General features: G+C 44.9%; 1 protein-coding gene across 1 annotated transcript in view; it reads left to right on the forward strand.

Moving 5' to 3' along the window:
- The window catches only part of ADAMTS18 (ADAM metallopeptidase with thrombospondin type 1 motif 18), a 112,083-nt gene that overhangs the window by 18,252 nt on the left and 66,710 nt on the right, over positions 1 to 27,121 (forward strand). The window lies entirely within an intron of this gene.

Below are 27,121 nucleotides of genomic sequence, written 5' to 3' on the forward strand. Positions count from 1 at the left end.
AACTTGCTAATTTAATTAGCTCTCCCCCCCCCCCCCTTAAATGGAAACTTCCTTATTCAATCTCTGCTTTTGGGTTTGTTTTAATAACTTTCCTGGCTACACTGAATAACATATTTAGAAGCAAAGCAAAATAGTCTCATAGTTTTAAAAAGATCCACTGTCAGGAGAGTAAAGGCTAATATTACATTATTGCAAGTTTTCCTTCCTAGGAGAACTCGATGACAGGAAGAATCCAGGACGGTAGATGTTTAAATATACACTGTATCTGACTTGGAATTGCATTTACTAGATCAAAAGTTTTAGTGAACTTGTTGTATTTCTGCCCAGGTCATCAATGGAATACTTGCAAGGCCAGAGCGTTCTGTCTGTGGCCATGCTGTGAGGCTGGGCCATGAGAAGGAAAGCTCTGGAAACACTGTTTCCACTGGATGTGTTCTGTTGCCGTGCTGACTGGAAGGAAGAAGGCGCCCTCAGCTCTGTGTACTCAGTCTGGGGTTTGCTTCTAGCTTGGACCTCCAGGATGCTCTTTCTCCTCTCTGATGCTTGGTTTTATCTAACTTTTTAATTTGAGGAACAGGCTGATGGGAACACACACATCAACGTACAGTACACAAACAGCTTGCATGTGCCAGTTCACTCTGCAATAACTGGGGCTGAGCCTGGCCAGGCTGGGAACCGGAAAGACACTGGAGGTCTCCCATGTAAGTGGCAGGAACCCAGGTCCTTGGGCCGTCACCATGGTAACAGCAGCATGAAGCTGCAGTCAGGAGCTAGCCTTCAAGCCTGGAACATGGGGGCATCTGAATGACTAGGCTAAAGGCCCAATTGCTTTCAATGTTGATGGGGCATCACCTTCCTGGCTGGGTTCTAACACAGTGGGCAAGGTTGCTGTTGCCCTGCCAAGATGCTGTGGGAGTCAGGGGACTTATGTTTATTCTAAGAACCTGAGAAAATGTAATGTCCTTGTGTACAACACTTTGGGTCTCTTAGCTGGACAGGAACAGATGGAAGCAGACATGCATTGATCAGTCATAGTCCCTCCAGCTGTATGGGCATCTTTGGGTTGCTTAACATTTCAAATCACCAGGGTCTCTCTTCAGATCTGTTGGATTACAGTCTCTGGGCTTGGATGCCCTGGAATCTGCTTTTGCTAGGTTACCCAGGTGGTAGTAATTCTTGCGCAGAAAATTGTATGAATCAGTGAAACTGAAATATCAAAAACTCTGCTTTAGAGAAAGTTGATTTTAAAAAAAAAGTGTTGGCTTTCCATCATGAATTCATTTGGTTATGACCTACACAGTTAAGGAAGTAAATACTATAGAGGAACATTAAATAGGATAGATTGAACACTGTATGATTAGCCAGAATTTAGTGAGACTTGGCTGTGTTCGGCGAGCTGTGTCTCGTGTGTGTGTGTGTGTGTGTGTGTGTGTGTGTGTGTGTTAAGCCATGGTTTTCAGATGAGAAGGTCTGAAACAGTGTAATAAAGCACTCATGCTTGTATAATATGGCTTGTGTGAGGCCCTGTGCTCCAACCCAGACAGATGGTAGCGCTGCCGAGGCAACCTTAGCAGGAAGGGTAGAACCACTGAATCAATAAGGCCTCACAGATCTTGTACATCTCTATCCATGTGTCATTTTTTCCCCTTTTCCCCTCAACACCAACCAGATCTCCATTAAGTATTTGAACAGAAGTGGAAAATCTCCCCGCCCCTCTCCGCACCCTTCGTGTTAGCAAATGTTTCGCCTTTGATAGCCTGGCTTTTAGCTGCATTCAGGACAAGGCTTGTCTGATGCGGCAGACCTGTCAGAGTGCGTCACCGTAAATGCCACAAACCTGTTGATTTAAGGGTTCCAGTGTACACTGTAGGTCATCAGGCTCCGAACAGAGCACACGGGTTTTGATCTGAGGATTCAGTTCTCCATTGTAAATCTGTCAGCCTCGGCTGTTGAGTCAGCTACTGAGGGCAGAATGTCTGTGATACTATTTATCCTGTCATAGCAGTTTAAGAGAACAGTTCTTTTTTCTCTTTTTGTTACTCTCTGTGGAATAAGCCAGTCCCCCCTTCGATGCTACTTTTGACTCTAATGCAGTTTCTTATCTAGACTTTCCCCCAGTGTCTGTCTCAGTGGGACAAAGACTGCAGGCAGTGTCGCTTTAGTCTGAAGTTTTTGATTAAAACATGTCCACTCAGTTCAAGAGGCACTGCTGAAATCCTGCATACCATGGCCATCCATTGAAGAAGGTTTCAATGTCTTCTTTCAAAATAAAAGACATGGTGGCCACAGAGAAAGGTACGCAGCTCCGGTAACTTTTTAAAAGGGCCGTGCTCTTGTAACCCTCTGGCCAGGTCAGAGTAGAAAGCATCACCCACCCAGCATCTTCTGTCACCTTCTCTCCAAACCCTGAGATCTCACTCCAGAAACAGTTGCTTATGATCACAGTCTTGCCCAGTTTTATGCTCTTGTTGAACAGCATGTTCCTACTGTTTTTGATCAGTGTGTTCATGGTGTCCATGCCTATGATTGCATGTGTATGTCATCTACTCCTTTTCATTTCTCCAAAAACCTCCCAGGGTCCAAGTAGGTACAAATGCATTTATCCATTCTGTCATTGACAGACATCCGGGTTGCGTATAGTTCGAGGATTAACAAGCGATGCTGCTGTGGTTTTGTTGTTGTTTGTTTTTTGGTAAGTACCCAAGTAGCAAGATTCAGAGGAGGACTCATTCCTGCTGGGTGTGCGTGTTGATTTAGGAATAAAATTTCTGGCTGATAAAACTTGCAAGTTCAGCTACAGTAGAAGATGACTTTTCCAAAGCGATTCTACCAACTGCCATTCCCACAACCCTTAGATGAGTTCCATTTGTTCTTAAATTTTGCCAGAGATTGTTTTAAAAAATTCTTATCTTCTCTGCTTTATCTAATTTGGACTGTGTTTAGAATATAGCGATTTTGAGTTTCCCTGATAACTGAAGAAGTTGCACAAATATTTGTGTGTGTTAGAAATTTGGATCTCCTTTTTCATCAAATATTTAAGTTTTTGCTGTTTTTCTATTGAGTTATGTGGATATAGGGTTTGGTTTTGATAAATGTATTTTATTTTCTACTTTATCTTTTCATACGTTCATCATTATTTTTTTATAAAGAAGATTATGTTTTCCAGTGTGACCATGCATGGCATCTGTATTAAAACTTTCTTACACTCAAAATTGCAAAATTGTTTTTGCAGTGTATACCTGTATATTTACCTTTGTAGTCTAAAAATCTATTTGAAATTGATTTTTATTTTCTTTTAATTGATTTTTGAATGGTGTGACCTGTGAACCAAGATAACGCTTCCCTCCCACCCCCGCTGGGTATCCAGCTAAGACAGCACCATTTGTGGAAAAGATTTTTCTTTTAGTATGTTGATTACAGTATTTTCTTAGTCCTGTATCAATGTGTGCATGTGTGTGTGTTCTCTGCTTTTCAAAGATTTGCATTAATCCCATACCTTAGCGATTGCTATAACTTTGTAATATATTTAGTAACTTTGTAAAGTCAGGCCTTTGCTTTCATACTTCAAGAATGTCAGCTATATTGAGTTTTTTCGATTTTCCCATAGATTTTTTTGGGGTCAGTTTACCTATTTCTGCCAAAACCCTGCTGGGCATTTTAGTTGGACTATATTACTTCATAAGGTAATGTTGACAGTATCTTTGAAGATTTATTTTAGTTTGAGAAGCAAAGTTACAGAAAGGGAAGGAGAGACACAGAAATCTCCCCTGTGCTGGCTCTTTCACTAAATGACCACACTTACACATTCCTCATTTTTTTTCTTTCTGTTTTTGCTTCCGTGTTTCTGTCTGGAAGTGTGTGTGTGTGTGTTCACTCATGCATGTTCTTTTTAAAGAATTCTCATTAATACTTCAGTGTAGCTTTGATGATGAAAAAAAATCTGGTCTCTTCCCTGGACACCTTAAAGGATTTTTGTGTTTGTTTGTTTTTAGAAACCTTTTTGATTTGAAGCAGTATATTTTTCTCTTTTACTTAAACTTCTCAAGGTTTATAAATGCATCTTTATTATGTGGCTTGAACTCATTTCAAGGTTGGAAAATCCTTCTGCAACAATATTTTTTTTTTTTATTGTTCCTTACATTGTATTATGTAGTACAGTTTTATAGGCGCTGGGGATTCCCCCCACCCCTCCCATACCCCTCCCCCCATGGTGGATTCCTCCACCTTGTTGCATAACCATAGTTCAAGTTCAGTTGAGATTCATTGCTTGCAAACACATGCCTAGCATAAAGTTCAGCGTCTTATTGTCCAGATAAGTTCAGTGGCCTCTTGGGGAGACCTTCTATGGTCTGAAGATAGGTCTAACAGAGTAAAGATCCGGTCAGTTAAAAGCCCCAACAAGGCCTCAGTATCAATATACAACATTATGGAATTAATTGACATAGTAATGGGTAGACAATATGTTAAAAATAATGCAAGTTCCATTCTTTGAAACATCTGGGTTGAGACAGTATCAATGACAGGTTCAAAAAATAACCAACAACCAAACAAAAAATTACAGGTTAAATCAAGGCAAACATGTGGTATCTAATCTTTTGGGATTCACTCATTTCCCTTAGCATTATAGTTTCCAGTTGTGCCCATTTAGCCACAAAGAACTGCATTTTGTTTTTTTTAATAGCTGAGTAGTATTCCATGGAGTAGATGAACCAAAGCTTTCTTATCCAATCTTCTGCTGATGGGCATTTCGGTTGCTTCCATGTTTTTGCAATTACTGATTGTGCTGCAATGAACATAGGGATGCATGTTGGTTTGTCGTAAAACAGGTGTTTTGGATATATTCCTAGGAGTGCTATTGCTGGATCATATGGTATGCAGATTTTGAGTTGTCTGCAACAATATTTTTAAAGATTGCATCTGTCTTGTGTTGTCTGAGTTCTTCTGAAACTCCAATTACAGAAATATTTTCAAAAATCTAAAACACATATGGACCTATTTTCTAAAATATTAATTCTCCTTTTAGCTGTGTCTGAATGTTGAACTCACTTATTGAGTGTTCAGTTTCAATGATTGTAACCTTCATTCTGAAATTCAGTGTTTAAAATAAATACTGGAATTTTCTCACTTTCCCGAACGTCCTCATTGTCTTCATGTTTGTGGCTGATAACACCAACATTTGCATCACTTGGGAATCTTCGTCTGTTTTCAGGATTCCCCTTCCACTTTTAGTTTTGCCTTGTCAAACACTTTTAACTAAATAATGAAGATTATTCATGGAAAAATACAGTGATTTTTGATGAACCTTTATTAGGTTTTTGGGGAATTCTGGACTGAATTAAAACGAAGACTGAGCTTCAATGTTTGCAATGTCTGATGTCCCCGCTTTGCTTTTTCTAACAGCATGTACTTCAAAAGGTGTTTCAATTCATGACCTGAGATGCCTACCTTTTTCCTTCTCTTGCTGGGAAATGAACTCCTTTGTTTGTTTGAACCTCCCCATGAAACTGCCAAAACCTTGGCTGAGCCTCCTCAAACTCTGAGTTCTCATTGGCTGCTGGGCTTCCTGAGCCAGTGAGGTAGCTGAGGCAGTAAATTCCTCAGTAGGATGAGCATTTCAGAAGTGGGCTCACTGCTTTGTGCTCCTCTTTTTGAAGGATTGTTCACCTTGAAGTCATGGATATATTACTGGTCCCAAATAAGTTTGTTGTCTTAGGTTTCTTTTTTAAACTGATGTTTATTATAATTTCCTTCACCTCTTTTTGCCCCTCTTGGAATGAATTGGAAGGAAATAGAGTGCTCGAGTTACCTTGTCTTTTCTTTCTTTCCCTCTGAAATTGTTACCTGTGGTCAGAGATATCTTGATAAATATTTAATATCTCCTGACAGATTGGGGTGGTGTGTGTGGAAATATTAAGTTTATGTGGTTATTTTCAGTGGAAAATGTGGCTCACAGGAGTCTCAATTTCTAAGTCATTGGTTTGCCATTGAGTTATTGAGGACACTGGAAGGAAAGTTAAACTGGAAATGACGGCAACAGGCAGTATTAACTGGTGTTGCTCACCGGTTTTGTGGCCTCCACTGTGAGGAATAGATGCTAGTTTATTTTATATCAAGAGCTAAGAAAGCAGAAGTCTTCATTTTCTTACCAGAATTCCTTCTACATATAGTAAGTCTACAAGTAAGTTCCTTGGTCCAGTTCCTGAAGTTTTAGATAATAAATGTTATCCTGACTTTGAATTGGGAGTGATATTTATTTTTGTAAATGGATCAAGTGCTTTGTTACTATTTTAAGACTTGCTCCAGTTGGGGTAAACAGATTCTACTATCATCACTATGTTATAAGGGAGACTAAACATTAGGGAAATGTCAAGAGTGGAATGCTGGTTCCCCCACCTTGTCTCCTACCCCCAGTGTGCATGTTGAGTCCCTAACTTCCAGTGGGACAGCATCTGGGATAGGAAGGGTGAGAAGGGAGTGGAAGGTCCCTCTCCTCACTGGTGCTCGACTAAGGAGAGAGATGTCATCTCTCTGTCCTTCTCTCTCTGCCCCCATCTCTCCCTCTCTTCCTCTACTCCCCTCCTTCCCTCTCTCCTCTCTCTCTCCCTTCTCCCGCCCCCTTCCCCCTCTCCCTCCACCACAATGTGAGGACACACTGGAAAGGTGGCCATCTACAGTCAGGGAGAAGAATCTTAGACCAAGGACTAAATTGGCTGACATGTTGATCTTGAACTTCCCAGGTCTAGTACTGTGAGAAAATAAATCCCTATTGTGTAAGATCTCAGTATTTGGCATTTTGTAATTGTAGTCCTGGACAGCTATTGCCCCAAGATCTCTCATGACTGAGGCTGAAGAGTGGCCCTTGAAGACGTAATACTGGTTTCTTCTTGCTGAAAAGCTGTGCTTAAGCACCCACTGTGAGGGGCAGGCATTGTGGTATAGCAGTTGGATTACCACCACATGGAATGCCTACGTCCCATCTTGGAGTACCTGGTTCAAGTCCACGCTCCTTCAGATTCTACTTTCTACTCATGTGCCTGAGAGGCAACAGATGCTTTGTGCCCTCGGACATCCTACCCCACCGTATGAGAGACTTGGATGGAGTTCTGAACTCCTTGCTCCAGCTTGACACAAGTCTGGCTGTTGTGGGCACTGGGGAAGTAACTAGATGATGGAAGACCTTTCCCTGTCTCTCCCTATCTTCCACTCAAATGAGTACATGTAGTTGTTGTCTGTTTTGTAAAGGAGACTTTGGAAGTTTTTCCTAAGCAGCATTTTTCAGTATTAGGAGCATTTGAAAGCTGACCATGGTCTAGCAACTCATTTAGAGCTTTACAGAAAATCTTTTCTATTAAAATCAGAGCTACTCTGGGCATTATAAAGATGTTCTCTCAAGTGAGAGGTGGAAAAGATTAATTGCTTCAGTTTGATGCTTTGATCAGGATCGAAAAAATCTGGGATGTGTTTGGCTAAGAGCTTCTCCTGTGGATGTGAGTTTGGGTCCCCTTAGTGGTGAACATGCCCTGCAGAGGTCCAGTTCGTCTATCCCAGGCTCATCACTCGGGTGGCCAAATGCTGCTTCGAGACAAACACGCCTTTTGTCTGGATGCTCATGTCACTTTTAGTCAGAGCTGATCTGCCCAAAATCGTTCCAGATTTTTTCCTCACCAGTGGCTGAGGTCATTGACAGCAATGCTTACAACGTCTCTTGTCCAGGCTGCTTTAGCCTTGTTATTTCAGTAAGACACTGTTCAGGCATCCTTTTTGGTAAAAAAACAAAAAGTCCGCTCTGATCCTCCTAGGCTCAGATTGACCTCTGAGGACTTCACTCGTCATCACTCTGCTGTGCTGGGGTCACCAAGGCCTTGGCCATCTGCCCTGCAAGACAGACAGCCCTTTGGGGCAGGACTTTGAATCAGAATCATCCTTGTAACCTGCAAACCGGGCAGCAAGTCAGCCACATTCCGTGCATGGGATCCCAGCATGGACTGTGTGAGAAGCGCATTAGATAAGTAGGCAGGCAGTGACCTGAGGCAGGCTTGGGAAGACTTTGTCTTTCGTTGTACAAACAGAACAAGCAAGCAAAGCACTCCAACCCCACTGTCCCATTTCACATGCGTTGGAGAATCAGTCATGTTTTTTATTCTTTCCAGCGGTGGCTTTTAATGGAGAGTTGGTTCTTTTATGAACATGGAGTCTGTAGGATAAAATTGTGTGACGGAATTGGCCCTGTGAAATCATGCCCCCCCAATATTATCTTTCTGTTGCCTGAGAAGTTCGGCTTTTATCAGGTTGCAGGCATCTCTCCTTGTGCAGTTCTGTGATTGCTTTAGCAGGAAAGCCCCAAAGTCAGGTCAAGTGTTGATTGATTTATTCACATGTTTCCATCTTTCACGGCCGCCTCTTCCTCGCACTAGAAGATGCAGGCATCTTTGAAGGCCAAGGCTGTGGATTATTAAGGGCCAGCAGCTGGAGAATTATCAGAGATCACACTCTGGAGAAAGCTTACTCCAGATGTATTTGCGGTTGTGTGCCAAGGTCACATGCTGGGGCAGACCTTCCTTGCCATCCACTCCTCCTCCCCAACTAGATTTCATTCAAGTTCCTTTGTTTTACACATCTGTAGCATCATTCATCTTCCCTTCTGATTTTCATTGTATTTCAGTTCTCTAAGATACTGACCTCCATTTAGGTTTAAACTTAATTGTGTGATTCATAGGTTACTGCATCTCCCACTAGACTGTAAGTATTGTGATGGTGAAAATGTCTGATTTTTCTCACCATGTGATGTGCCCAGATAGTCAACATCTAATTTTAATGAATGGATGAATGACTCAGTCTTCCCTAATAGGTGAGAATTTGATTGACACATGGTCATTTAACTATTGTTCTGATGACCTGACTCAAATAGCATCAGGTTGTGTTCCAGGTAGAGATACTCACACATATAGAGTCCAGGAGACTATTGACTGACTTACCAGCTTGCTTGCTTGCTTGCTTCCTTCCTTCCTTCCTTCCAGAGAAAGACACATTAGAGAAAGTTGTCATCTGTTGGGTCACTCTCCACTTACTACAGTGAGGGCTGGGTCCAGCCAGATCCAGGAACTAAGAACTCCGTTTAGGTCTCTCTTCTTGGGTGTCAGGAACTCAATTACTTGAGCTGTAATGCTGTCTTCCAGGGTCTGCATTAGTTGGAAATTAAAATCAGGATCCTCAGCATGGCCTTGAACCCATGTGCCCTGATGTGGGCTGCTGACATCTTAAGCAGGATCTTCTACATTAGCCTAAACGTCTACCCCAGACTGCTAACCCTAGCTGCATGAGTCCTTAACACCCTCTGCCATTCCGTTTTCCACCCTGTGTTGCCATAGTATTGTGACATGAGAAGTTGAGAGCATAGGCTCCAAGGACACAGTCTTGAGTTCACATCTTGGCTTTGCCACTTCGTAGAGTGATGCCATTGAGAAAATTGTTTAAACCTTCATTCTGTTCTTAAGCCCCCCCCATTATAATCAGTATGATTTTCATGTATTAAATGAGGTAACTCTGACAACATGTTTAATAAATCCAATTAATAATAATCAGCAGTTGAAGGCTTTTGAAGTTTTTCTGAATTTGCATCTGTTACCCCATTTCCTTTTGCTACCAGTGTCCTCCTAAGGACAAGTGCTTTTCCACCCATTGTCTTTGCAGCCTCGGGCATCAGCTGTGTTAACTATAATGTTGGCATTGCTATTTATCCTTTGCATAGTGACTGTGGAATTGAGTGGATGCATGTGTGGAAGTTTAAATAGTACTTGATACATAATACGCAGTTGATAGAGCAGTTATTTTTACAATTTCTGGTACGATGATAAAATGATTATTAACATACCATCACATGATTTTTTTCCTACTAATGGCTCGTGTATGTGTTAGAGGTTGAGTTTCTGTGACATTGTGGGCATTTCCCATGAAGAAGCAGGAGGTGGAGGGAAGGAATTTAGGACTTACAACCATGACTGGAGTGCTTGGTCTTGGCGCCAGGAATCTCTTAAAAATGCAGTTAGGATAACTGAGCAAGAATAAGAACGAGAAAGCCAAGACTTTGTTTTGGTGGGACCAACAGAGCTAACAAACTTTTTTTTTTTTTGGTAAAAATGTATATTCTGTTGTTCGTCTTTAGACTAATTATCCATGTTGATCCAATGCAGATTTGTATATCAAGGGGAAAGGAAGGTACATAAACAGTCTCCTACTTAAAGTTGATTTTTAAAGTTGTTTACATTCTGCTTAATTCTGGGTCTTAAAGTTTGCTGTCAGGGTTGGAAGTTCCATAGCAAATTCAGCCTGCGCTGGGATGTGAGCTCAGTTCTCTGTCCCAGGCTCAGTTGCTCTAGGCCACACACAGAAATTTGCAGGGTCCTCAAAGTGCCCCATCTGTGTTCAGAAATGTGTTCCCAGGGCTGTCCAGAGAATGGACACTGAACTGCTGACCCCTAAGCCACCTCCAGAAGAGGAGAGATGTGAGGAGAGCTGGCAGGACCAGTATCTGCTGCTGGAATCTTCTTTGTATTGAGGAGCAAGCCAGTAAGGGGTCATGTTTTTGTGCTAAAATGGGAAGCATAGGTCATTGGATATCATATAAGCAGTATTGCTGTACACCTGCACAACCAGCACAGACAGCGTCAGAAACAATGTGACCAGTGACCTGGGCATCCCTTCACCCAGACAAGCTGACACAGTCTGAGTGGTATTGTCAGACAAGGACAGCAGAGCACAGCGCCCGAGACTCAAGTCAGCATGAGCTGACTACTGTGTGCCTCGCTTCTTAAATCTCTAAAGTGGGGCTACCTGCTTCAAAGAACTCACATAAAGCTCTAAAAATGCTGATACATGGGGAGCATGTTTGCTGTGTATTATCTTGGACTAGTGTACCTTGATTTAGATCTGAGTTTTCCCAAAGCTGAACCTGAGACAAGGGTTTGGGAACAGGTAGTTTCTTTGGGAGATTATAACCTGCCCAGGAAGATCTGTTGGAGTCAGGCATGGAAGAAAGCCCCCTGTGGTTAAGTCAAGGTGGAGCTCATCCTAACTGCAATAGGGACTGAAATTAGGGCTGGTGGAGGGGCACTGTAGGGCATGCATCCAAGGCACACAGCAGGTTCCTGTGAAGACTCGAATCAGGGCAGACTGTCAGTTGGCTTATTTGTGAGATATGGTTGTAGCACACTGATTTGCTCTGCCACGATGTATGCTTCCAGGCATTAGAAAGCCTTTTGGTTGAGAAAGAACCAAAGCTGAAGATAGTTGTTACACTTGGAATTATCATCCTTACTATCCTTATTTTTGGTTGCATAGCCGAAGCCCCACAGTGGTCAAGGAGTGAAGATTGAATATTGAATCCTATCTGTCGACGTGTGTCCAGTGCGTGCATCTTGTGTGTTTGGCAGCATTATCTTACTTGCTGCCCAAGACAGCTCTGTGTGATGTGTGGTGTTTTCTTCTATGTTTCATGACTGAAAGAACTTAGGATCAGTGAGATCGAGCCACTTCCTAGGATCGTAACATCAGCAAGTGGAAGAGTCTCTTATTCCAAAGAAATAGCAGGCACTGTTGGTTACATCTTTTTTAGAGAGAAAGTGGGGCTGAGGGGTGGGCCTAAAAACTAGGTCTTCTCTAGTTGCTCTGAAGTTCTCATTTCGAGAAACTCCTGAGGAGCTGGCATTTGGCTGTAGGGACCCACCATGCCCCAACGCTAACCCAGAGCTTCTTAATTCTGGAATCAGATTGGCCAAGACCCTGTTCTGTATTACACATATCCATACACATTTTCCAAGATCTTTTCTGAAGTACCCACATATATTTTACTCAGATTGCTTTCTTTCTAAACAATTGAGCTTTCTTCTTTGTTGAGTCTAAATCGGATTCTAGAGCTATTTTTCTTACTGTACGTGTCAAAATGGTAGTGTTAGATTTAAGGCAAGGCAGATTGACAAATGTTCAGTGAACCAAACTGGGAGGCTCTTCAATGTACAGCTCTCTGAAAGCTTTCATGTTTTTGTAGTCCACCTGGCCTCTGATTTGGGTTTACAAAATAACCACATTTCTCACACGCCTTCCTGGAACTGCTGTTTCCCCTCTGTGCTGGAATTTAGAACTTCCTCATCCCTGGCTTTCTCTTGACCAATTGTCTTGCTTTCAACGTTTGTTTTTCGATTAAGATTTTTACCTTCAAATATTTCCTGTGGTTTTGGTCTAAAATGATTTTTCAACCTTGTGGTTCTGATAACTTCCTTCAAAAATTGTACTAATCAGGCAAAACTGGTTCATAACCCATGTGGTGTCTGGAAATAGTTACTTTTCAATGACTTGATGCCGAAATGTAGTCATATTTTTGTAGAAAGGCTGCAATCTGTTTTTAATTTACAGCAGTTTGAAGCCATGTTGATTTTTTTTTTTCTGCTGATATTTCAGATTTCTTTTTCTGGCAAATGCAGTAAGTTGATTAACCTCTTGGCTTCTCTTGCTATCAAGTGGCAAAAGCTTTATTGACCTGAGCGGAATGTCTACAGATAGGAAGTTCTTTGATCCTAGGTGCAGTGAGCAGGTTGTGGTGGATAGAGATGGTTGTGACTTGGCGATGGGGCTGATAACATGGGAGCCTCTTGGCTTCACTCGTACCCGCTGGGTGGCCACAAGCAGGTTGTATTTTTGAGACATTTTTCTCATCTGCAAAATTTTACTATTTGCTCTCCCCCCAGAGTGCTGTTAGGAAAGCTAAATGAGAATGATTGGCGCCCTTCCCAACTCGTGCGCACCTAAGTGTTAGAAAGTGTCACTGCCGCCCTGTCATGTAGTAACGGTGGGTAACAAGACTCATGGTGATTGTATGGTAGTAATGCTGATGGTGTCATCCTCTTCCATACCACCGTGCCACTGCCACCCTGCCCTATAAAGACACTGGGGGTGATGGCTGATGATGATCCTATCATGCAGGCGCCTCTTTCTAGTGTGGGTCCAAAAGTGTCAGAAGACTTCTCCAATTTGCCTTTTTCCAGAGTCCTATGGCCACTGTCCTTTCCTTTCATTATCATGGTTGTTGCTTTTGACATGAACTTGGCATTAGGGCCTTGGGTAGATACTGGAGAAGCAATCCTTGCCTCTGTGAAAGGTGTGCCCCCAGCCCTTCCAGAACAGATGGCTTCAGCCTTGGCAAGGTGGAGTTCTGGAGGTGCACAGAACTGCGGTAACAGCTGCGGAAGGTGCTTCCAGAGCTGCACAGGGCAGGGCTGTGCAGGCTCCCACAAAGGAGGGACCCTGTGGCTCCAAGGAAGAGGGGGATTCAACTGAGAGATGATGGAAAGGAACTTCCACAGGCTAAGTGGATTACTCACATAAATGAAAGGAGTGGCCTGTGCAGGCCATTTGCAGGAGGAGGAGGTGTGGCTTGAGGAGCCTCTGAGTCCACAGTGATAGAGCCAAATGGAAGAAGGAGCTGCACAGGTGGGAAGGGGCAGGGCTCTGGCCCTGTCGGACTCTCAAGAGGCTGTGACCTCTCCCTCAGGCACGTCCTACCCACCTTCCCACCCCACCTCAGGTCACAGAACTGCTGATGGACCTGGAAAGACGACCTAAAGTCAGCCGATTTTCACCAACCTTCCTGGATCTCCTGGATTATGGTTCACTTTCCTTCCTCGGGCCTTCTGGGGTCAGAAGGGTGACTGCCATGAAGGAAGCTAAGGCAAGATGATCTGCTAGCCATGGGGGGATGCCGCTCATGGTGCCTCTGATGGTCTGTGTGTTGAGACCAGCTGGACGAGGTGAAAGGGGTGTCGAAGCAGGACTTTGCTGGGTGGCTCTGTAGGATCCCTGAGACGATGAGTACTGAGGTGCTTCACCCGTGGGTCTTGGTGCATCACTAGTGTCCACACACATGCACCAGACGGGCACACCTGTTCCCACCTTTTAGAGGTAAAATGTTCTGTTCTGCTGTCTTTGTAAATACGGTAAAAAAAAATGGTTGAAGTTTGGTAGTGACTGTTCTAAGGGAACATACAGATGGCAACTCTGTTAGCATTAATTAGGTTATTGTTGTTGTTATTTGCAGGTCCTAGCATTAAAACAATTTAAGAATTCTCTTTGCATGCTGGTGTTTTCTCTAGAAAGTTTCATTGTAATCCCATTTTGAGTGATAACGGGATGTTACTCTTTCCCACTAGGTAGTTTCTAATGAAGTTTGTCCGAAACCCTGATAGATTTGCTACCCTAATTTTATTCATTAAGGCCTTTTAAAGCACCGATCAGTAACTTTTAGCAGAAATTTCTATTATTTAGGATTTATTTCCATCTTCCCAAATCTTCTCATCCAGTGACTCTAGTGAGTGGTGTTTTTCTGTGGTCTAAGTACTGGACAAATATTTAGTTTTCATATCAGCTCCCAGATAAAACTGTCATTTTTAATCTTTGAGATGAAAATACTGAAGCTTTGGGAAGCTAAGTCACCTGAAAGATGTCACTCACTTAGTGACCAAGATTTAAAACTGGTCTGTGAGTACCAGCTGCCTGTGTACACAAAGCAATAAAGCATCTGTGAATAAGCATGCTTACATGCATAGGATTTCTTCTAACAAAGGAAAAATTCCTTTGGAAGTGGGATCATCATTTTTCCCACCATGAACTCCACCAAATAACTAAGGGTGGATTTTAATGTCGTTGATAGTAAGTTTGATGAATTCTCAGGGAATAACCACCATGAATTTGATGATCCTGAAAAAGACAAAATCCTCGTCCATCCTGTTATCTCGGAGTGAGTATCCCTGTGTTAATACTCCCGGTAGACTAGGCCCCGGAGAACACCATGCCAACTGGGCTAAGTGAATCCTGCTGGATGGCCTTGAGCCCTGGGCTTGACCTGCAGTTTCCAGAGCCTGTTTGGAAAACAAAAAAAGAGGTGATGGGCTGGGGAGCTGGAACAGGAGTCACATTGTAGCACACTGAACCATGGCAGGCCCAGGCGGTGGAGCTGTGTTATCTGACTGGTGTCTTAGTTCCGTGGGCTGCTGCAGTGGAATCCCGTGAACTGGGTAACTTCATGGACAACAGAGGCTGACTCCTCATTGTTCTTCAGGCAGGAGGTTGAGGAGCTGCATGGTCAGGTTCTGTGAGGGTCCTCTTTTGGACTGCAGAACACCAAGTTTTTACTGTGTCTTCTAGCACAGGGGGCATGAGACGTTTTAGGAATTCCCTTCACCTGCCTTCCTGACCTAGTCACCTCCCAAAAGGCCCTGCCACTTAAGACCACCTTGGTGATTAGGTTTCAACAGAGGCCTTTTGGGCACATACATCCATCATAGCGGATGGTTTACATACCTGCTCAGGGCTTAGAATGCTGTCCACTTGAGTATGCAAGGTATCTGGCCAAGCCCCATAGCCCCTACCGGCCTGGATCTGCTTGACACCAAAAGGTCTTTAATTGTGAGACCCTTGCATTAGGCAGTGGTACAGCAAAGGCTGCACTGAACATGAGGCGTTCTCAGGCAGCTGCACTTTGGCTTCCGGGCAGAATGTGACCAATCCACAATCAGGATGAAGTCATGTCTTGTTCTGGACAACCGCTTTAGCCTCCTTGGTGATGAAGTGGCCACTGGAGCTCCTTGCCTTTCAAAGAGTGCTGCATGGACAAGATGTAGCTGACATTTAAAGAAATCATGCCTTTGCTGGTGGCCACTGATGATGAATTTTCTCTTCTCTCTAACCATGACCTTTTTTGCATAATGTCTAAAATTTACCTGATCAAGGGAATCGATGGTTGCCACTTACGCTTTCTGATCTAATGCTTGATTATTTTAGTAAATGAAATATTAATATCACATATCTAAAGGATACGTTTTTAGTACTTGACAGTTTTGCAAAGGGGCTTGTCATTTAGGGTGTACATTGGGACAAAGGCACTGATTGGCTCAAATGATATTCGTGCTGCCAAGCCCAGGCCAAGGATGGAGCACACCACTGGGAATGCAGCAGTGAGCAGCTGAACAAAGTGAAGTGTCTACATCCTGGAGTTGGCTCACTCTGGGGAGGCAGGGGGCACAAGCAGGGACCCTCGTAATCAGAGGGACAAGCGACCCAAGTCCAGGTAAAGCAGGGCTGGGCAGGGGAGAGTGGCAGTTGGGATTTCAGATAGGTGTTCAAGGGGGCTCTCATTGAGAGGGACACAAGAGGAGGAGGACATGGGAGCGCACACCAGATTGGGAAAGTGTTCTGGAAAGAACTGGCAAGACTGACGAAGGTTGCATGCTGGGGCATCTGACTTGGCATGTTTCAAAGTTAACTGGGCAGCAGTGTACGACTATAAGGAACCATTTGTGGGGAAATGGGATGAAAAGATAAGTTCATTTTGGCACCAAGAGTTTTTGAAGCTCCCTACGCTCAGTTTTTTCTCCCATGGGACACATTTTCCATGAAGTTTTTGAGAACCTCACCCCTAGTTTTGTATAGCTAATGAGAGATTAAAACTGGGACAGGAAATTAAATAACAGGTAAGTTCAGGTCACGCCAATCATGAAGCCACTATGAAATCTCCAGGCGGACGTCAAGGAGAGTGCCAGAGGCTCCTGGGAGCTGGGCAGGAGTCTCCGTGAGGATCGGAGAGGAGCAGTGAGGGCTAACCCTGAGCCGTCTGCCTTTCCTTCCCTTGCCGTGGCTGGTTGCACACAGTGTACCATGTGGGCACCAGCTTGAAGGAGTCTCTTTAATCTGTTCAGTCTCTTGTACAGTGATGGGTGGACATCTCCAAGTAGGGAGGGACTATTTAAGGTGGCCACCCTTCTCCCAGATGCAGATGGTGAGGCTCTTGGGAAACTCAAGCTGAAGTGTTCACTTGGGCCTGACTGAATCCCTTGCAGGAAGAAAGCAGTCTTTTTGGTTTTTTCCTGTTCAACTTGAAACCCACCAAGTTGTGGTTATTGTTACTGTTTTCAAATATGTTACTCCTATTATTTCTAACCCCAGCAGGTTGTAAGTTGTTCAGAAAGTTCTTTGTGTTTCTTAAAAGGGAGAGTGAATCCCATTAAGGTGATTCTTTGTCTCTCCCTGGTTATTGATACCGCACTGGGAATGCTCCAGTCATTGTTATCTGGCATTACATTTCAGCCACAAAGCTAAAAGCAGCTTAGGAAGGCTTTTTCTGCTTTAAAAATATTTTTTTTTTGAAAGGCAGAGGGAGTTGACACATTTATCTGCTAATTGTCTCCCCAAATGCCTGCAGTATTTGGATCTGGGCCTGGCCTAAGCCATGAGCTAGGGACAGCACCCAGCTGTCCTACGCAGGTGGCCCAGGACCCAAATACTTGAGTTCTTGTATGCTGCCTCTCTGCATTCTGGAGTTGGGGCTTGAACCCAGGCAGTCTGATGTGGGACACACACATAGACAAGCAGCCTCTGAACCAAAAGGTTATGCATCTGCCCAGACCCCTGTTGGTATCTTACCATCTATTCAATTAAAAGGGAAAAGCAGAGTACACATGTGTGTGAGCACCAGAAGGTTGGTAGAAGTTGGTGAGAGGATGGAGACACAGTGTGTGGTAGCTGGGGCTCACTTGATGTTGCACAACACAAGAGAGCTTTCTGTGCTACCTAGAAAGTTCCCATGGTAGTGCATGGTCACCAGTGTGATGGAAGCATAGGTTTTCATTTCCTTGAATTCTAATGAATTAAGCTGAAAAGGCTTCCTATGCTTCATGACGATGGTGCTGGAGAGTTAGGACTTGCTGGGTTGAAGGAGGTGCTTACAGGAAGTCAGTTGGCCTGAGGAGTTCTTCTCAGGTCATACAAAAAGTGACACCACAGTCTGTTTGCCTGTTGGATTTCCCCATTTGGCTACACAGACATATCTGAGTGTCCTCCTCAGCTGCTCTTCCATGACCGCCGCCAGTAACTAAACATTTAGAAATCTGGTCATCTTTGCATTTTAACATGTGTTTGCTCGACCTTTACCATCACGGCTTGGTTTTAACCCGTTTCCTTCTTGCAGAAGCCCAGGTCCTGGGGTCTGCCAGGCATTCTAGCATCAGCTCACGTTTTCCTCTAAGCCACCCTCCACATGGCAACCTCTGCCATTCCCTTCTTTCACATTCCTGTTGGATCCACATTCTTATTTTAGAATGAAACTCAAAATGCTTAGCTTGAAGCAACATAGCAGCTTTTGTGGGTTTTATTCCAAACTGCAGAATTCTGGCTATTTTAATATCAGCTAGTTGGAAGTTTTGCCAATAATGCTATTTTTAATTTGAATCACGGGTGGGTATACGTTCTCTTGTGAATGCTTAAGGCTTCTAAGAGAACGGACCCCTCCTACTCTTTGGAGCAGGTGCATGCCAGCCCACATTGGTGCTGCGTTTAAGATATCAATGACTGCAGGCAGTTGAGCTCCTCCCCTGTCTCTTTACTCCTTTGCTTGGAGCTCCTTTCCCCCACCCCAACTCACTGCTTGTTCACCTGACTCTCTCCAGTCTCATGAAGGACCAAGCCTGGATATCTCTGCTTCTAAGAAACCTTGCTGAGAATTTGTTAGGTGCCTCTTCACTGGCTGCCTAGGTGCCTGGGAGGTGATGGGAAGGACAGAAGGGAGCACCTGTGGCAGTAGTGGCATCGGTTGATCTGTTGATTCCCCCTTGGTCAGAATGCAGGCATGAGATACTGCAGCCAGCCCTGCTTCATGCCTTATTGCAGTGTCGCAGTTAGTGCCTTGTCCTTTCTGAATACTGAGTGTTTGAGTGAGTTGATCTGCCATGAAATATGTTTTCCAGACTGCCCCCACCCACCAAAACATGGAGATAACCATATCAGGCAAAACCAAGTTGAATCCCTCACATACACTGTGATTTTACATCTTTCTTGTGGAACTGGATATTTCAAACTGATTTTACATCTGCCTTGTGGAACTCTTGTCCCATCACATGCCCAATTCCTCCCCTCATAACTGCTGCTGCCAACCTCAGTAGAAACTGCTGCCTCGTTATAAAACACACTTGGACATTATTAATGCCACAAGTGCCTACTTATGCAGTAGGCACCACAAGAGGAGGAAGAAAGCTGGGCTCCTTATCCCCCTAAATTGGACCAGAACATGTGAAGATCATTCAGAAAGAAGTGGGAGTAAAAGGTTGGTTGGTCCTGATGCAAAACGTTTTCGACTCTGTGCATGGCTTTTTCATTGTACACATTTTCCATGAAGCCGTTCTCCTCTCTGCTCTCCTGGATGCTCATGGAGCAAGATAACAATCTGTCAATCCTGCTATTTCCAGGAAGCAGCAGGTGAGAGAAGCCTGCCGGGCACCCACTTTGTGCTGGTTCCCCTTTATCACAACGTCTATGCCCAGAGCCAGCCTACATCCTTTGGATCTACTCACTTCATGTGGAGGAAACAGTCCTGATGTGAACACAGTTCATTGTAGCCTGAGGCCTAGCCGTGGTACTCCTTGAATCCATGACATAATAAGGAGTGTAGTTGCATGAGAGAAAGCCAAGGGAGAGCTTGCTGAGAAGGTGAGCCCAGCTGTTACAGAGAGCAGAGTTTATAGTGTTGCTGCTTGAGTCAGAAACAGGTTCAGCAGGCCTGCTTGCCTGGGAAGGGGGTGGGCGGTGAAGAGCAGTGGAAGGTAAAGCAGAAATAATACAAGGCAGCCGTCTTTGTCACTCAACAGACAAATAAATCTGCCACAGCCGTATGAGGCCAGCAGTCATCAGTTACACTATATCCACAGCCTTGATTGTCGATAGACGAATTTATGATATTAACTGGTCATCTCCAATTGCATGCTACTTTAGCCACAGTTTGTGAATCAGATCAAACTTTGGGTTTTTGGCAGAAGTCAGTATCCTGCTGCTGATTCTCCTACTGTGATATGACAAGTCCTAGTCGGCTGCCTGTGGTCTCCCCTTTAAAGGAAAGGCACAATCGCAGAAGCTGATGCTCATTCAAATGCTTTGTTAAAACCCGGGAATGAATGTGGAGCGGACACATGAACAGTTAGGATGCAACTGCTGTCTGTGTTGGCTTTTGAGCAGTGTGCTCTGAAATTGCTTCCAGGAACCTGTTGGTATGTTTCTATGTGTGATCTGGAAGCTTAGATGTACGTGGTTGACTGAGATACGATCTGTTGCCATAAGGATGTTGACCTGGGCTGTCTTACATCTGGAGCAAGCAGATCTTCAGTCCATGGTGGCTTGATACATGACTGTGTGACATGAGATGGACACGACTCAAAGTGCTTCTTGGCCTTGTTGCTGCTCATTGTTTACAGCATGAAAAGCAATGTGCCAGACCATGTTGTGAGCCAGAAGAAGCTACCAGAGCACGAGGAGAAGGGAGGGTGGGAGGCGTGGATACGTGTGCCGTTCACTTAATCCCTGCCTGACCTGGGAGCCAGGGAACAGCATGTGGACTTGCTGAGTGTTTTCTTTCACTTCTGTGCTTCTGAGGCAGTTCGGGTGAAGCTGGTTAATTTCTTTCAGACTCCCCCTGTGCAGCCGCAGCTTCCATCCCGAGTGACAGCATGGATGCTGGAGAAGGTGGGCGTAGTGCACAGAGCAGAAATGTTCTAGCTTCTGTTGTTCACTTCAGCATGAAGGCTTCCAGGATTTGCAAAAGTGCTTCCAAATGAGGAAACTAAGGAGAAAGCCCCAAGGGTAAAGGTTAAGGGAGTGGAACCAGAATTGGAAACTATGTCCAGACTCAAAAATCTCACTTGTGTTTTTCTTTCAAAATAAGTCCTTCATACCACAAAGGTGTTTTTTTATTATTATTAGTTACATTTGCATGTGATAAGTCTCGGATTGGCTTTCGGCTTGGTGTCTGGGCAATATAAAGAAAGGAGAATGAAACACATCTGCCAGCAAGGAAGGCGTGGCTTGTACTTGGGAAGTGTAATCCGAGTGGGGTCAGTGAGGGCAGACACCAAGTCAGATGTCCACAGGCCCAGACAGCCCTAGCTATGTGGGAACAGTAGGGACTTCGGTGAACTTCAGGAAACTTGTGCTACAACCTCGTGGGACAGCCACTCACAGCTGCTGCCCCACAATTACAGGAACAAAACAGAGTTTCTGGCTTGTCTCGACAAATTGAGATGAAATAACAATAAAAGGTTCAAACTTCTGTGCGGAGAAAAATGCCAACCGAGAGAAATAAGCGATAAACGGTGAAGGGGCTGCAGCTGTAAGTTGCTATCCTGTATCTGAAAGGACTGGTTTTCAAGCCATAGAAATTTGGGTTCTGGAAGTCAAGTTCATTGCAGGTGTTTGCATCTTTAAGCCTGTTGTGTCAGCTGGCTGGAGGATGGCTGCAAGCTGTCAAATGGGCTCTGAAAGCACAGTCAACATTTTGGTCAGTAAGTGTATGCCGGGCCAGGCTTTCAGGAGTGTTTTTCGGCATGGTCAGTTACTTGTGTAAGAGAGTTCCAGTTGCAGATGGGCCGTTAAATTGTCAGGTCCAGCATTTCCATGGAGTTGACAAGAATACTAAGCATCAGCCCACAGTCTTGCAATGTTGGTGAGTTATGAAATTTGGGATGATCGGTTCCGCTCTCTGGCTCCTGTTCCTCTCTTCCACAAGATCGGGTGGTGGGCTACACAGTTGCTAACATCCCATAATCCTGTGCTTACTCTCCTTGGTTTTACCTTAAGGCAGGGGTGAGGAAGGGCAGGAGGAGATAAGTAACTAGGAGAAATTCGGACCAGCTGCTTCCCACATGGTGGAGAGCTCAGCCTCTGTCCACAGCAGCCTGGGGAGAGCTTGGAAGTCCAGACAGTAACCCAGCCTCTCTATGCTTTAACCCAATGGGTTGATGCCACAGGACCTACTTCATCACGTCCCTAGCAGCTGGTTACTGGCATGGCATCCAAGTCTAGCTATCCAACACTTGAATACTGTCAGTTTTAAGAGAAGCAGGGCGGGGTGGTGTGGAGAGCTGGACGTAACCATGGACACTGCAGAAGCAAGTGAAAACATGTATCTTCCTGACAATGCCCATTGGTGACTGTGGCCTTGGGACTGGGGAGGCATCAGCTACTCCACAAACAGCCTTCACTGTCTGGCATGTCCTTCACAGCACAAACTCAGAAACCAAATACAAGGGGATGGTGAGATAGCTGTATTGTATTGATCATTGATTATCAGTTAGCAAGGAGTTAGAGTTTTACGAGTTTTAAGTAAAACTGCCTTAAAAATGTTTTAATAGTTTTACATGGAAAAAATTTAGTTGATTTGGTATTAGAGTTTAGATTTTACTGCTTGAATACTTTTATGCATGTTTTATTTAAGAAAAAAACTATTGATTTTAATGTACTTGAAAGGAAGAGTGAGGAAATCAAGGGAAGGAGAGAGAAAAGCATGAGAGATGGATCCTCCATCTGCCAGTTTGGTCTCCTAGCTGAATCCAAGAGCCAGGAACTCCAGCCTGCCCTCCAAGCCATCTTCCACTGCCACCCAAGGTGTCTCAGCAGGAAAATGGACGTGAAGTGGAGTAGCCAGCCCCTGCGTTGGCACTTGGATGTGGAGTGTAGATATCCCCAGCTGTATCACAGTGCCCATTCCGTATTAAAATTACTAAGAGAACATCTGAAGCAAAGATGGCATGATGTGCAGTGTTGTGAAACTAGTTATTAAGTCAAAGGAATTCATTGTATACATTTGTATCGGCTAGTTTTCCATCCTAATTCAGACTAAACAATAAGTGTTAAATTGGTACATCCTGCAGGTAGGCATTCAGAGTAGTGATGAAAATAGTGCTTGATGTACTCACATCCAATATTGGGGGGCCTGGGTTCCAGTTCAGGCCTGGGTTTTGAATCCAGCTTCCTGATGTTAAACAGCCTGGAGGCAGCAGCAGGTGCTTGTGGAAGCATGTGTCCCCGCCACCTTTGTGGGAAATGCCAATGAAATTCCACGCTCCTGGCTATGTCCTGCCTCAGCTCAGTTTGTTTTTTTTTTTTTTTTTGAGAGTGAACTTAGGAGACAGAGATCTCCTTTAAATAAATGAAAATAAGCAAATAAAAGTTGTAATGCACCCTTCACTGCTATAGAAAGCAAAGAATCCCTATCACTGGGGCATGAGTCAGAGTTTTCTCTTCAAGAAACAATCCGCATTCCTCACTGTACAAGAGTTCCAGTATTATCCTTATAGGTGGCTGGCCCTCACTTTGTGCTCCCACCCAAGTTTTATATATTCCCTAATTCATTGAGCATGATTTGGGTCTCATGCCAATGCCATCTGAGTTCTCGGGACACGAGGTCAGACAAAGCCACATCTGCTTTTCCAGGGATTTAAACGGATAAGCACTGGTAAGTGCTGTGCTATGTGACAGGACTCTATAGAAGCCTATAAATCAGAATGATTACTTGGGACAGGGATTATTACAGCTGTCCTATTGATTACCTTTGGTTTCCATAGTAGAATTGACTAAATGCAGGAATTAATGTATTGTGCATTTCTTTAGGATTTACGGTTTGTGTTGGAAAGGCAGATTTAGAAAGAGAAACAGATCTCCATGTGCTGGTTCACCCTTCAAATGGCTGCAGTGACCAGAGTTGAGCTGACCCAAAGCCAGGAGCTTGGAGCTTCCAGGTCTCCCATGTGGGTGTAGGGACCCAGGGACCTGGGTCATCCTCCACTGCTTTTCCAGAAAATAAGCAGGAAGCTGGATCACAAGTGGGGAGTAGCTGGGACACAAACTGGTGCCTGTGTAGGATGCCACTGCTGAAGGCAGAGGAGTTAGCCTGGTATGCTACCGTGTCACCCCCTGCTCATTTCTGTTATCTCCCCTAGCACCAAGGATGTTGCCTCGTTTGTACTTAATTCTGCAAGTATTTACAGAATACCTGCATACGCCAGATGTCAGACGCTCAAGGATGAATCAGACAAAATTTCTGGCCTTAATGAAGGTGATGGAAACAATGGGCAATAAACACAGATAAATGGTTGTGTGATTGACTGTGGAGTAATGATAAGGACTGTTGAAGAAAAGCAAGATGTCTTCGTCTGAGTAGGGTGGTTTGCAGGTGTAGCCTTTGGGCAAATGCATGAATGAAGTGAGGCTTCTGAGGGAGGAATGTTCTAGGGCAAAGGAGTCCCTCCCATCTGTGATACTGACTTGGTTCATCCCTGCCATCCCCATTTAACTGGAAGCTACTCCACACCACAGACTCACCATAGTCACCACTATTTAAGCCAAGAATTGCATGTGTTTGGCAACTCCCAATGTTTCACACATGCCAAAGACAAACAGATGACTTATTTTCAATGCACTGGATTTTCTTTTTAAGCTGTAAAATGTATTTTGCCCTATTCCATTTTTTTTAACTTATCAAACAAAACCACAAAAAGAATATTTGTCTTTCATGAAGCCTAGCATTGTGAAGTTTGTGTTTTGTTATTAACACCTGTTCTAGATTGTTGCCCTTGTAGTCTGAGCTGGGAGATGGAGGGCTGTGCGAGGCTGGCATGTTTGGGAGCGGATATGCTTTATTTATTCATTGCTCTCTCAGGACCGAGGCATCCATCATGTATTCATGAAAGAGCAACAAAATTGAAAGTTTCCCAACCTGTTAGTCTGGTTAAGGCACTTCAAGGACTTGAGCTTCTGACATTAGTTGAGCCCAGTGAGGAAGTTAATAAGGCTGGAGGGCTTTCAAGATGAATTCGTTACTTACTTGAAGTTGTTAACCCTGTGGGAAACTGAAAACTGTGTGTTTAGTTCACATGCAGTTTTGAAAAATTTCATTTATTCCCCTTTTATTTGAAAAGCTAAAGATTGTGTATCAGGCAGGACTCTTCCATGTACTGTTGCCATCCCCAGGCGTCTATGTAATAGTCAAGACTAGGCCAGGCCAAAGTCAGAATCCTGGAGTTACATCCGGCCTCCCATGTGAGTGGCAAGAACCCAAGTCCTGGAACATCGCCTGCTGCCCATCCCTCACCCCCTCCACACCTGCCTCCTGGCTGGACTGTGCCTGACTTCACACCCGGGACATCGCAAGTGTTTACGTGTATGGTGGTCTTGACCTTGTCACCTCCTGCCTCTGGTGTTCCCCTCTGAAGTTAGCCAGTCCTCAGCACCCCTCTTTTCTGATGTGTATCACAGAAACAGATGCTCACTGGCTGATAATAGGATGCATGTGCCAAGGTGGCAGTGTAGCCATGCCGTCATGATGTCACTACTGGGGAGAGGCTTGCATCTTGCTTCTCCTTCTGTGGAGACAGGCATAAAACCCACCAGCTGTGTTCAGAAAATTGAGACATGAGGAAGGGTGGCTTCTTGTGGGTTCCTGAGCCCAGCTTCGCTGAGCAGGTGGGATTTGAGCTGAGACACCACAAAGCCAAAGCAGGCTGATGGGCCTGATCACATGACGTCAGGAGTAGTATCCTGTTTGAGGCCTTGTCGGAGGGAATGGGAACTGGTACATCCGGCAAGGTCCACAGGGAGCAGATTTCACAGGGATTGAAGGGCCAGGAAGGCAGATCAATGCCAGAGCTCATGGTAGGATTTTTACACGTGCTGGACAGGGACTGTGGCTGGTAGGAGAGGACTGTGTGGGAAAGGCCAGGTGGTGGGTCTGCCAGCATGACCAAGACTGGCTGGGGTGGCAGATGGGCTCCTCTGAGTTATAGCCAGCAGACAGACAGACAGTATCTCCAGCAGTCATGGAATTTGAACTCCTCTTCAGCCCCTCCTTTCAGTGAGCGTGTGAAGTGTCCTGCCTACTGTCATGCCAGTGTCTAGGTTAGGGCTGACTATCGTGGTGTATATCACACGCGTGGTGAACGAAGGACATCACCTGTTCTTAAAGGCCGGGCGCTAGGTAACTGCACGTGTCCGTGTCACAGCCCACCCCGTAGGTGTGGAAAGTGGCGGGAACATCTGGGATCAAGCCCCACCTTTGGGATCTTCATTGGGGAGTGAGCTCCAACCCAGAGCTGAAATCAGGCCTGCAGCCTTCTGGAGCTGGCAGATGGAGGCCTTCCATTCACTTTGGAGCCACTTTCTCTGATTCCCCAGGTCGCACCACCCTGCTTAGCACCCTGTGCTGTACTTGGAATCACTGCCGTTGTCTTCCTGGTAAACCACACGCTACATGTGTCTCCAGCACATTGCCCATGCCTTGCCCCGGTCTCAGCCCCTGTTCTTAACTGGATCTCCAGAGTCGCCCACTGCCACCACCAGCCACCTACATTGCTCTAGTGGAGAGTATAGAGGGGGAAGAATTCTCTCCATGTGGCACACGGAGAAGCTAATACCCAAAGCAGTGGTTCACGCGTGTGTTTTGCCCATTGTGATAAAACTGGATAGTTAAAAAAATATCTGATGCATTAGCCACTTAGAAATTGTCATTTTGCTAAGGGGTGAGATTATTCCTGGGGAGAAAGAGCGTGCTTGAGATCCTCCGGGAAGTCCAAGTTGTGACAATGTCTGGAAATGCTGACCTGTGTCAATGCGAGTCAGCCAGGGCTTTGAATCAAATGTCAGTTCTGATTCTGAGGGTGCTGAGGATGTAGCTGTGCAGACCACACGTTGCCTCGCAGGGCCTGGATGTCCAGGGACCCTGAAGTCCAGAGATGAGAAAGCACAGGGCACTCGGAGGAAGGCGAGGATGCCTTGCGGGTTGCAGTACCTCTCTTCCCCCTTCCTGCAACCCCTCAGGCCTCCCTTGGCTCATCTCGGCATGCTGCCTGTGTGAAATCTACCACCCTGTCAATTCTTCAAGGGTGTGTGTGTGTTTAACTTACTTTGAAAGGAGAGAATGAGTAAGATCTTCCATCTGCTGGTTCACTCCCCAAGTGGCCACAATGACCATAGCTGAACCAATCCCAAGCCATGAACTTCGTTTCGGTCTCCCTTGTGAGTGCAGGGGCCCAAGGACTTGAGCCATCCTTGGCTGCTTCCTTAAGCAGCTTTAAGCAGGGAGCTGGACTGGAAGTGCAACATTCAGGACCCAAACCGGTGCCCGTATGAGATGCTGGTGCTGTGGCAGAAGGCCCAGTGCTGGCCCTGAGGCTAGGGTGTTCTTCTATTCATTGCCCCAGTGCCTCCGCAGAGTTATCTGGGATGTCCTGTGGCTCAGTCTTGATGAGGTCAACAGCAAGACTGG

Source organism: Ochotona curzoniae, unplaced genomic scaffold (genome assembly GCF_017591425.1).
Source record: "Ochotona curzoniae isolate NIBS_2020 unplaced genomic scaffold, NIBS_Ocur_1.0 contig_3622, whole genome shotgun sequence".
Classification (NCBI taxonomy): Eukaryota; Metazoa; Chordata; class Mammalia; order Lagomorpha; family Ochotonidae; genus Ochotona; species Ochotona curzoniae.